At 33.1% G+C, this 13,771-nt stretch overlaps 1 pseudogene; it reads right to left on the bottom strand.

Moving 5' to 3' along the window:
* Positions 1 to 7,161: 7,161 nt before the first annotated feature.
* On the bottom strand, positions 7,162 to 12,456 carry LOC140872902 (probable carotenoid cleavage dioxygenase 4, chloroplastic; annotated as a pseudogene).
* Positions 12,457 to 13,771: the final 1,315 nt, after the last annotated feature.

Raw genomic sequence — 13,771 nt, 5'->3', positions numbered from 1 at the left:
ACTTATATTTTCTGGAATGTGAGAAGAAGAAGAAGTAAAAAAAAAAAAAGAGCTAAAAGAAATAAGGAATTGCTTGTGATGTGTTTGCTGGTGTTCTCAATTATTGAGAATTTAGATATTTTGCATGCTAGCTCGTGAAACAAAAATCATGTGATGATAAAATAAAATAGAGTAATGCTAGATGTACACCTCGGTGTATACCTTGGTTTACACCCTTCCTTATTAATTATAAAATTTTTCTTGATCAACTAGATATTTATTTCTTATCATGGGTATTTTGCAATTAATGAGGAAAAATAGGAAAATTTTAAGTAAGAGTGTAAACCAAGATATACACTACAAGGTGTACATCTAGCATTTTTCAATAAAATAAAATAAAAGAAAAAATAAAAATGTCGATAATCATTTTTCAGCTTTAATAATAACCAATTATTGTGATAATTAAATACTTGGTATATTTATGGGATAAAAGATAGTTACGCACAAACTCTCGTGCCACGAGTAATTTATTGTTTTATTTTTTTACGTTAAATTAAAACATTATTTTTACTATAAATACGAATTTTATTGATCCGTGTCATAGATATAGATTTTCTCAAGAAATATTCAATCGATGGATATATATATATATATATATATATATGTATAAGAATAAATTAAAAACCATAAAGATATATTTTGACACGTTTTTTTCCGTCCTACTAATTTAATGAATTAACAAGAATAATGTAATTTTATTTTTTAAATAAAAAAAGAATAATGTAATTTTGGATTTTATAATTGATATTTTGTTATTGAATATTATATTAAAGAAATATTTTTAAAAATTATCTACGCAAATACGCAATTTTGCAAGAAACTAAATGACATAGGAACATATATATATTACATTTTGTTGAGGTGACCTTCCCTCAAAGTTATATATGAGTGAGTGAGTCTATGTTCACTATATATGTAACCATTATCTTCTTCTGCACGAAACAATGCAAGGTTTGCCACCATACAAACTCGACTCGTATTGCCGGCTCGACACCGGACAGTCACAGCCGTTTGTACGTATAGAATTGGAAGCGATAGGTCTGGTTTCATCAGTACCAATCCTGCTACCTTCGATCGGCGTTGGAGCAGCACTTAACATTGTGCATATCTGTATTTTGTAATTTTTGTCGGTTTGACTTTTCCACATGAGGCATGTTGGCAGAATAATAAATGCATGTGGACAACTCATGTGAGCAGCTGTGCAAAAGTTGAAACGTATTAGCAAAAACAATTCAGAATTGAATTGTGTTTCTTGCGTTCAGACTAAAATCCGCAACTATAAATACATGCATTCTGCATCAGTTTCAGATCATCCCAACATCGAGTTCTTTTCTCTCGCTTTAAACATTCAAGTGATTTAAGTGTTTTCTATATATATTTGTGAGATATGTTTTCTCATGTATTAAGAGAGTGAGTGTCTCTTTGGAAACACATAGAGAGGCTGTAATTCTCCAAATATTATAGTGAAATATTTTAGTCTTGCCCGTGATTTTTACCCTAATAATTTTTGGGGTTTTTCCACGTAAATCTTGGTGTCTATTATTCTTCAATTTTCATAGTTTCTATCTCGTGATGCCGCACCTAAGACCAACAAGTGGTATCAAAGCCTTGACATAAAATTTCTTAAAATTCTGAGTATGCTCTGTGGTTGCAGCTGTGACTGATCTTCCACATCAGAAAAGATTTTTTAAGATTTTATAAGGCAGGATTCTTGTAGTCAAGATGTCGGCAAAATACGAGATAGAAAAAGTTCAATGGGAGCAATTTTTTGCTGTGGAAATTGAAGGTGCAAGCAATTCTGACAAAGGAGCGTTGCTTGACAGCTATTGGAGATAGACCGACGGACATCACGGATGATCAAAAGTGGAACGAGATGAATCACAATGATGTTGCCAATTTGCACTTGGCTATAGCGGATGAAGTTTTGTCAAGTATTTCTGAAATAAAAAGCGCAAAAGTTATTTGGGATACTTTGGCAAAACTGTACGAGGTCAAGTCACTACATAACAAGATTTTCTTAAAGAGAAAGCTTTATACTTTTCGGATGGTGGAATCCTCATCGATGACCGACCATATCAACACACTGAATAATTTATTTTCCCGGCTCAACTCCATGGGGCATAAAATAGAGGAAAAATAACGTGCGGGGCTTTTACTTCAGAGTCTACCAGATTCATACGATCAGCTCATCATCAATGTTACCAACAATGTTCTTTCAGATAATTTAAATTTTGACGACGTCTTAACTGCGGTTCTTGGAGAAGAGAGTCGTCGAAGGAACAAGGAAGATAGGTTGGCAACGTCGAAACAAGCAGAGGCTTTGCCGATGACGAGAGGAATATTAACGGAGTGTGACTCCAGTGGGAGCCACATATATGGTATATCAAAATCCAGAAGTAAGAAGAAAAATATTTACTGCTTTAAATGTGGCGGTAAAGGGCACTTCAAAAGAGAGTGTACGAAAAGCATCGAAAATGGATCTCAAGGAAATGTGGCCAGTACTTCAGGCAGTGGTGAAATACTATTCAGCGAATCAGCAACAGTTGCGGAAGGCAGACACAAATTTTGTGATGCATGGATTATGGATTCAGGAGCGACGTGGCATATGACGTCAAGGAGAGAATGGTTCGATCAGTATGAACCAGTCTCAGGAGGATCTGTATTCATGGGAAATGATCATACCTTGAAAATTGCTGGGGTCGGTATCATCAAAATCAAAATGTTTGATGGCACTATTCGCACCATACAGGAGGTACGACATGTGAAGGGCCTGACAAAGAATCTTTTGTCTTTGGGGCAATTGGATGATATTGGGTGCAAAACCCGAATCGAGAAAGGGATCATGAAGATTGTGAAAGGCGCACTTGTGGTTATGAAGGCGGAAAAGGTTGCTGCAAATCAGTATGTATTGTTGGGGGAAACACACAAAGAGGCGGAACTAGCTGTTGCATCAATTGGTTCGGGAGAAGAATCAACAGTGTTGTGGCATAGAAAGCTCGGGCATATGTCAGAACTTGGAATAAAGATTCTCTCTGAACAGAAGTTGTTGCCGGGGCTTACAAAAGTGACTTTACCCTTTTGTGAGCATTGTGTTACCAGTATACAACACAGATTAAATTTTGGCACATCTACTGCCAAGAGCAAAGGAATATTGGAGCTGATTCATTTTGATGTTTGGCAAGCACCGGTGGTATCCTTAGGAGGAGCGAGATACTTTGTCTCGTTTATTGATGATTTTTCTAGGAGATGTTGGGTGTATCCAATAAAGAAGAAGTCAGATGTATTTGAAGTCTTCAAAGTTTTCAAAGCGCGGGTTGAACTTGATTCTGATAAGAAAATCAAGTGTTTGAGGACGGACAATGGAGAAGAATATACCAGTGATGAGTTTGATGCATTTTGTCAGCATGATAGCATCAAACGACGGTTCACAACGGCTTACACGCCTCAGCAGAATGGAGTGGCAGAACGGATGAACAAAACTTTGTTGGACAAAACAAGGGCCATGTTGAGTATTGCGGTCTGCGGGTCTACCAAAGTCATTTTGGGCAGAAGCAGTCAAAACCACTTCTTACATCATCAATCGTTCTCCTTCAGTGGCGATTGATTTGAAGACTCCGATGGAGGTATGGACTGGCAAGCCAGCTGATTATTCTCAGTTACATACATTTGAAAGTCCGGTGTACGTTATGTACAATGAACAAGAAAGATCGAAGTTGGATTCCAAATCCAGAGAGTGTATCTTCTTGGGCTATGCTGATGGAGTAAAGGGGTTTCGTTTATGGGATCCTACTGTCCACAAGCTTATCATCAGTAGAGATGTTATCTTCGAGGAAGATAAAGTGAAGGGAGACAAAGGCACACAGAATTTAGAAACTACTGTCATCCAGGTGAAAGATAAGACAGATGAAGATCAAGTTTCTTGTGAAGCAGTACCGGAGCACGAGGAACAAGAACCAGTTGAGTCAGAGGTTTCCAAAGTGAGGCAGTCAACTCGAGAGAGAAGACCACCAGGTTGGCTTTCAGATTATGTCACTGAAAGCAACATTGCATATTGTCTATTAACAGAGGATGGTGAGTCATCGAGTTTCCATGAGGCTACTCAAAGCTCGGATGTATCCCTGTGGATGACAGCGATGCAGGAAGAATTGGAAGCATTGGACAGGAACAAAACTTGGGATCTTGTTACACTACCACGAGGAAGGAAAGCTATCGGTAACAGATGGGTCTATAAGATCAAGCGTGATGACAATAACCAAGTGGAGCGGTATCGTGCAAGATTGGTTGTCAAAGGGTACGCTCAGAAATAAGGAATCAAATTTAATGAGATATTTTCTCCTGTGGTTCGACTTTCAACAGTCAGAGTAGTATTAGTAATGTATGCGGTGTTTGACCTAATCTAGAATAGTTAGATGTGAAAACGACATTTTTTCATGGCGATCTTGAAGAAGAAATCTATATGCTTCAGCCAGAAGGTTTTGCAGAAAAAGGCAAAGAGAACTTGGTTTGTAGGTTAAACAAATCTCTGTACGGTTTCAAACAGGTGCAGAGGTATTGGTACAAGAGATTTGATTCCTATATCATGAGCCTTGGGTACAACAGACTCAGTGCAGACCCTTGTGTATATTTCAAGAGGACTGGTGATGATGATTATATCATTTTGTTGTTGTACGTGAACGACATGTTGGTAGCAGGCCCCAACAAAGATCGGGTCCAAGTATTGAAGGCACAATTGGCTAGGGAATTTGATATGAAGGACTTGGAACCAACAAACAAGATTCTAGGGATGCAAGTTCACTGAGACAGAAGCAATAGGAAGATTTGGCTTTCCCAGAAAAATTATTTGAAGAAAGTCTTGCACCGCTTCAACATGCAAGATAGTAAGCCAGTTTCAACCCCTCTTCCTATTAACTTCAATTTATCCTCTAATATGTGCCCTAACAGTGAAGCAGAGAGGATGAAGATGTCTCGAGTACCGTATGCATCAGCAGTGGGGAGTTTGATGTTCGCTATGATTTGTACAAGACCAGACATTGCACAAGCAGTGGGAGCAGTCAGTTGATACATGGCGAATCCTGGACAAGAGCATTGGAGTACAGTTAAGAGGATCCTTAGATACATTAAGGGTACCTCGGATGCTGCATTATGTTTTGGAGGATCAGATTTTACACTCAGGGGCTATGTGAATTCAGACTATGCGGATGATCCAGATAAGAGAAAATCTACTACTGGTTATGTGTTTACAGTTGCAGGAGGTGCAGTCAGCTGGGTTTCAAAACTGCAAACAGTTGTGGCGTTATCTACAACGGAAGCAGAATACATGAAAGCTACTCAAGCTTGCAAGGAGGCAATATGGATTAAAAGGTTATTGGAGGAGCTTGGGCACAAACAAGAAAAGATTCCTCTGTTTTGTGATAGTCAGAGCGCCTTGCACATTGCAAGGAATCCAGCCTTTTATTCTAGGACTAAACACATTGTAGTTCAATTTCACTTTGTTCGGGAAGTAGCAGAGGAAGGAAGTGTGGACATGCTGAAGATCCATACAAAGGATAACATTGCTGATTTTCTGACCAAGCCAGTGAGTACAGACAAGTTCGAATGGTGTAGATCCTCAAATGGCTCGCAGGAACGTAAGCAGCGGGAATGACAAGATTGAAAAAGATGTGTGGAGATGTGTTTGATTCTCAATAAAATCTCCAAGTGGGAGAAATGTCGATTTGACTTTTCCACATGAGGCATGTTGGCAGAAAAATAAATGCATGTGGACAACTCATGTGAGCCGCTGTGCAAAAGTTGAAACGTATTAGCAAAAACAATTCAGAATTGAATTGTGTTTCTTGCGTTCAGACTAAAATCCGCAACTATAAATACATGCATTTTGCATCAGTTTCAGACCATCCCAACGTCGAGTTCTTTTCTCTCGCTTTAAACATTCAAGTGATTTGAGTTGTTTTCTATATATATTTGTGAGATAGGTTTTCTCATGTATTAAGAGAGTGAGTCTCTCTTTGGAAACACATAGAGAGGTTGTAATTCTCCAAATATTATAGTGGAATCTTTTGGTCTTGCCCGTGGTTTTTACCCTAATAATTTTTGGGGTTTTTCCACGTAAATATTGCTGTTTATTATTCTTCAATTTCCATAGTTTCTATCTCGTGATGCCGTATCTGGAACCAACAATTTTCCTGTTTAATTTTCATAATACTATATTGATTCACAATATTAAAGACAATGTTCTAGATTTTGTCTCCAAGATGGGCTTGAACTCGAAGCGTGTGAGAAGTAGTGGATTGCGAATATTGATCAAGGAAGATTTTAACTTATAAGCAATGACCTAATTTCTAATTTCTCAAGATCAGACCTTTTTTTGGTGCATAAAAAAATAATAAATAAATAAAATGTGAAACTAGTAGAGTTCAACCCTATCCAAAAATAAACCATTTTGTTTTGGAATAAATATCTACATACTTTGCCCTCTCGTGATTCTCGAAAAACCACGATGCATGGAATATTTCATAATCTTACACAAAATCTTAGCGAACTCACGGATTTGGTCCAATGCATGTGTTTGTAGCATCAATCGACTACAGCATTACAGATTAATTAATTTATAGTCCACCTAGTTGAAATTAGTGAAAATTGAGTTTTGGACGAAAGCGATAGATACATATATATACAAGGATTAAATATTGCATATAATCACATCTCACAAACCAAAAATGATTTATTTCATAAATTCATAGCACGGCCTACTCGTAACATATATAAATCATTTCGAATACAAAAATAAGATAAAGTTAAAAAGTGTCCGGATAGGTGATTAGATTCGCGGGGCAGAGGATTTTGGAACTAAAGAGTTTGAAATAAATGGATTTCATGTAAGAGAGAAATAAAATATTTCGTTTTAATTAAGTAAAATAGATATAATTTGTATATGTTCATATTTGAAAATCAAATGCACTCTCCAATTCTGTCCAAATATAACATATATCATATGAGATACCTCTAATTAGACATTGCTAATCATATCATAATCAACAAAAACCACAACATTTCGTAACAATAATCAACACTAGCTGTGCACCGAAGATAATGACTACGGGTTCCCACGTCACAAAAAAAGAAGAAGAAAACAATCAACACTAGCTAGCTAGCTAGGTGATATAATATTTAGTTTGTTGAGTATATTGTCAGGCACAAATATTCCATGGAATCCTGAAGGCACCCTCTGTGGAAGCTTAACGACAACAATAGTTTCAAGAGATGGGGACTTGGCATCCATCACCAAAAATATCGACTCATTTGTATTCTCGTTATGAACATAAGTAATTAAGTAACCATCATCTTCCTCCGCATCAAGATTATTAGGATCCTTTGGCACGAATATGGGTTCGCCTCCGATACAACCCGATCCATATAACCGACTCGCCACGATATAATCGTCACAATCTGTGATCGATATATCTAATTTCACCAACCCTATTGACATCTCTGGAGTTTCTAGCATTGCCGAGTATATGTACCTAAGAGTAACATAAGTGCATCACTCTTTTTTTAATCCAAATAAAAGAGATTTTATATTTCTTTTTAAGTAGATACTGATTGTCTCTTATTAAAATAAATATATAAACAAAAGGTAGGAAGAAAATTTTTAAAAAATTATCATTTTTTTGACGTACGTAATTAAGAACAAAACATTGAAATAATAAAACTATTCAGAAGAAAAATTCCTTGAGAAATTTTCAATATCAGATTTTAATCATCAAAAGAATATTATAATGACGAAATTCGATTACTTGAACAAATGGTTAGTGTGATCAGATCAAACTGGATTAAGATGATGAACAAGTAATTCTATTCATATATATATATATAAACATAAATATATTGATATGGCTAAGAAAGTTATAAAATCTTTCAATATTAATTTGAAAGTGTCATATAATAGATGAAATATGTTATCGGTATATATTTGTAATTAGGGATGAGTTTTTGGTATACCGTATTAAAAATATTGGCATGAAAATAATTTATATCGATACCGATATCGAAATTTTGAAATTTTGGTATGAAAAAAATCCATACTAATACCTTATAGATACCAAAAAAAAAAATTCGATATACCAAAAAAATGTATATATATCGAAAAAATTTCGATACGGTATCCCGAAAAGTCGGTATTTTGGTTCGATATTCCAGCCCTATTTGTAACACGCTTGAATCGATCGACGACTCGCAGTACTTGCATCATACATGGCTTGCATACATGTCATTTTTTTCAAAAATTTTCAAAATTTTCTCATAAAATTAATAACTTTGTGATCCGAGTACATTAGTTGCATTTGCTACGTACTTTAAAAAAAAGTTGCAGATTATCACTCTCAAAATTTTACATAGAAGTTTTTTTTAAGATTAGATTTAATAATTTCCATTAAGTTATTTTTGGCTCATTATATGTATACTAATAAAGATATGAACACGATGCGTGCACATAAATTATAAATTTTTTTCTAAAATATAGTTTTATATTTGTGCATAACAAACTTTTATATGAAATATAATAAGATTTAAGTATTTATATTTAATGTTATGTTTTCTTAATTATTAATTTATTATTATTTATTTTATTTAAAATGAATTATGATAGTTATGAGGAAAGGGTATTTTACAGACAAAAATTGGTATGACATAACCTATCAAAAGTAGCTACTATCTATGCATGACTCAAACTTAATAATATAAAATAGAATATAAGAGATAGAAGAGATTAATTTATTATTATTTATTTTATTTAAAAAAGCATTGTGATAGTTATGAGACAAGAGTATTTTGGTATGACATAATTTACCAAAAACAATTAATATCTATGTTTCAAGCTTAATAATATAGAAGAGATATAATAGTTTTTCGACCTGAAATCCACATTTCATTCATAGTATCTATATGTCAACTCCTTATTTTATGTTTAAAATAAAATGACACCTATTTAATAGTTTTTTATATATATATTATTCAATAAAATATAATTGATACAACTTCAGCTTTAGGTAGTGATATCTTGAGAGATATATGTGGATGGATACATCATACCAACTAGTGAAATCACAATACCTTATAATAAATTGAAACTGAAATTTAAAAAAAAAACGCATATGATCAAAATCACAGTGTGATGCATTCAATAAAATAAAAATAAAAAATCACAGTGTGATAAAATTAAAAACTAAAATGGATACATCTTACCAACTAGTCAAATCACAATACCTTATAATAAATTAAAACTGAAATTTAAAAAACACATATGATCAAAATCACAATGTGATAAAATTAAAAACTAAAATGAAATTTTCCCATTAGTTTTTATTCTGCTAATTTATAAATTCAAGCATAGTTTTTTTTTTTTCTGATAGATCATATGTTGAAATTAGGGTGGGAAAAAATATCGAATTTTCGCTTTATCGAGGTTATCGTACCGAAAAAATATCGAAAATTTCAAATTAATTAAATGATATGCAACAAAAATTGTCAGGCTTATTGATGAGCAATAAAAATTAAGATTACTAGAGACTAATAATGCAGGGGGTGGAAAGAAGGCAATCAGATTGTAGTCAACTTATTAATACAAACAAAAAACATCGAATTTAATTTTTTTTATTCGTACCGTAAACACGTTTAATATATATAATTATTTGCACACAGACATGACTGAGTAATACTGCATGTGATAAAGCAAAATTATCACGCATGTGACTTTCCTGCAACACGTACATGTTAATTATTTGCAAATGATCACTTTCAAAATTTTACATAAAAAACTTCGAAGTTTAAATTCAACAATTTTCCTAGGTTCTTTTGGGGCTCCTTTTCTATTAAAAAATAAATAAAAATTAATGGTTGCACTTTACTGGTATGTTTAGAGTCAAATGTGAGTACTATTTTTTATGGTTACAAGAGTATATTTATGTTATAGATAATTAATTGGAATCTAACTACATAATAAAAGTTAGCCCAATTAAGTTATGAGGAGAATTGTACAAATTTATATCTACTAATAACCAAAATTTAATCTTGCTGGCAGGAACATAACACACCCCATAAATATTTGGGCGTGAAATTTACAAGACATTAGTATGTGAATGGAGATCCGACGACTTTGTTCATGTGTTAGTATAGACAAGACCTATAAAAACAGTCCAATACATAATAATGAGTTTGACTTGATGCACAAAAATCTATAAGTTTCCCAAATTTTAATTTTTTTTATTAGAAAAATTAAAAATTTTCTAACTATATATAGATATCACAAGATTCACAACAACATAAGATAACTTGCCAAAAGATTTCGATAGATCAAAATTAACATCGCAAATAAATAAATAATTTCATAGAGTTCATTTTATTTTTTGAGATATGTTATATATACAATGAATATTACACGCTAAGTTAAACGTTATCTTTGAAATTTTAAAATTATGTCATATAGACTAATAGAAAGATCTTTTAATTAATTAAAATAATTTTATAATTTTAAAGGTACTGTATAACCTATTTATAACATTCATGTGCACATAACATTTTTTCTTATTTATTAGATCTTAAGTTTATAAATCTTTACTCTAGTTATATCAATTGAATGATCTTTCGAACAATGATATATATTTAATGGCAAAAAAAATTTCAATTATATATATAAATACTCTCTAGAACATTTTCTGCAATGATTGATTAAATATTATATAAATAAGTATTTGATAGTTAAATTGATTTGATTTTATTTGATTATTAAGAAATAATAATTAATATAGTATTTGATTGATTGATAGATTATAGTTTATTTGATTTAATTAATTAAATTTTATATAAAAATGATAAATTACAATTTTTTTATTTTAACAATAAATAAAATATGAATAATATTATTTATAAAGGGTAATATAATAATATAAATTCAATTATTTGATTGTTGTAAGATAAATAATTTATGATATGATTGATGTAAAATAAATAATATGAGAAAAAAATTCATTGAATAAAATAAGTCATATAAATTAATAAGTAATACGTGTACATGTAGCATTATCCTAGTGTACGTACCTTGTCTTCTTTCATGCGTAAGCTAAGCTGGATTAACACCTCCAAATTCAAGAACTTTGGTGGACAATGGAAACCTCTCCAATGTCTTGTCCTTCACATTTATCACAATTTTCTCCATTCTGAACTGCGTTAAATCATGATTTTCTCATGCCTGCTCAGCTGATACCGCATAAGACGCCACCATCACCACCGTGTCTCCGCCGTCTTCTTCCCACGCATTCGCCACATGCAAAATGTTCAATCCCGGAGCAATAATCCAACTCATTCCACTGTCGTCATTTGCATATTTATGCATGATCCCGACTCGTGGAACTTTACGGGAATCAATAATCACAGGCGATCTTCCTCTCATAATCTCCATCAAGTCAAACTGGATCTGCAAATCAGGGAATATGGCGTAGTTTTCCGTGACAGCAAAGTCGTGAGTCATGGAAGATTTTTCCAGGGATAGTATGGGTACATTTGCCTGTTTTCTCCCGTCGGGATCGATCCTGAAAAATGTCAAGAAGGGCTTCTTGATGTCGTACGAGAAAGCAAATGCTTCTCCTGTTTTTGGGTCGACTTTCGGATGAGCAGTCATTCTGAGGCGCTTGCTAGTATTATGATCAAAATAATATCGGCCAATGGTGACAATATCTCCGTTTGATGTTACTTTTATCTCATAAGGAAGATCGGACTCCGCAAGAGCGAAGAGACGGCCACCGAACATAGCCACGCTCGTGTTCGCAGCTCCCAATCCATGCACCAGAGGATTGAACTCCCCCGCTAGGCCTCGAGCTAGAGCTACTACACATCGCGCCAAGGCAGCGCCGAAGCCATTGAACGAGGCGAAAACGCTAGGAAAAATAGGGTATTCCATCTCACGTTCGACCATATATTTATACGTCTGGACATATCGACTACAATAAGTCGCTTCTCCTTGCGAGATTTTGATCAAATGAAGCATCCCGTCCCCGTCGTAGACGTGGTAAGGTCCGCTAGGGACGAACTGAGGGTTCGGGCCGTTGCGGATGTATGATCCGTCAAGACAACTCGGAAGGGAGCCATCCATAACTTGGCATGCGGTGGGAGGAAGCTCGTCCGCGGGGGCGAAGTAGCGCGACAAGACATGGTTCGGGTCTATGATAGGACGAAGGGGTTTGTGATCAAGAAAATTGGATATCAGATCATCTAAAAACTTGAAGATGATTTCGAGTGGTTTATTGCTCTTGCGTAGGGCTGCTTGTTTTGAGATGGATGGAATCTTTTTGAACTTTTCGGGACTTTGAGAATTGGGGTGTGTTATTAGCATCTCTTGGGGCTGAATTTTGATAGCTGAAGAAGATATAGCCATTGATTTGGGAAGAACGGAGACTAAAGAAGAAATAAGGACGTCCATTTTGTTCTATAGTTTATATTATGTTTTTTTGCGTTACTTATATATGTATAGCAAAATTTTCTAGATTTTGCAAAGTGACGTGAAGGTTTATGGACATACAATTATATTTTTATTTTATTTTAAAATACAGCTGGCCATTATATCTCTATTATTTGCTTGTGATTATTGGCATGAGATATCTACAAAATTTCATGTAAAATATAAATTCATTATTTATTACGCACGTTGGTTAATGATCCCGAGACACAAATATTCCATTGATTTCGACATTTTTTAGATTTCAAAATGTTCTCATAAAATGAATAACTTTGTAATTCGAGGACATTAGTTGCATACGCTACGTACTTTAAAAAAGCTGCAGAGTGCAGATTATTATCACACTAATTTTTTTTTTTTTTTAAAAAAAAGCTTTTTAAGGTTAATTAGATTTAATAATTTCCATTAAGTCTTTTTTGGCTCATGATTATATATATATATATATAAAATTTCGATCACATAAACAACCATTATGGATAACTACATGATCAGCAACAGTTGACGTGTCAATCACTCATCGAATGTAATCATTAATTTTCAAATTTAAATTAATTTTCCTGTTCGTATATACAAACTCATACATTTTCATATTGTTGTATGATAATGTACGAATTTACATTTCAAAATTCGAAATTTGATAGAATATTATTACAATTTTTAATTTCAAATTATTTTTGGTTGTGCATAAATATTGGAAAATTTTGATACAAAATTTGAAATTTAATTGAATGTTATAACTAATTTTTATTTATGTTAATTTCTTTATTCATATATGTACGAACATTCCATAAATACTAAATATGATAATATACTAATTATGAATTCAATCTTTGAAATTTGATCATATTTTATCATCATGTTTAATTTCAATTAATTTTGTATGTTGGTATATATGTGAAAATTTCATAAGTGGTATACATGAAAATATATTTAATTCAAAATTTAAAATTTGATCGGATGTTATAACTAATTTTTTCTTTTTTTTGTGTGTCATATATGTGTGAATATTTCTGTAGATGCTATATGATCATGTACTAAATTTTGGTTTAAAATTGAAATTTAATATGATGAGATTAATATTTTTTTTTTTAGTTTCAATTATTTTGTTGCCCATCAATGTTATCTGATTATGTACCAATTTTCGGTTTAAAATTTTCAAATCGTATATTTATATTTTTTAAACACACAACTTGAATGAATCTTACAATAATTATGCAAAATGTATAA

The sequence above is a fragment of the Henckelia pumila genome, unplaced genomic scaffold (assembly GCF_033568475.1).
Source record: "Henckelia pumila isolate YLH828 unplaced genomic scaffold, ASM3356847v2 CTG_477:::fragment_3, whole genome shotgun sequence".
Taxonomy (NCBI): domain Eukaryota; kingdom Viridiplantae; phylum Streptophyta; class Magnoliopsida; order Lamiales; family Gesneriaceae; genus Henckelia; species Henckelia pumila.
Note: the sequence above shows the minus strand (reverse complement) of the source record. Positions and strands in the feature narration are given on the sequence as shown.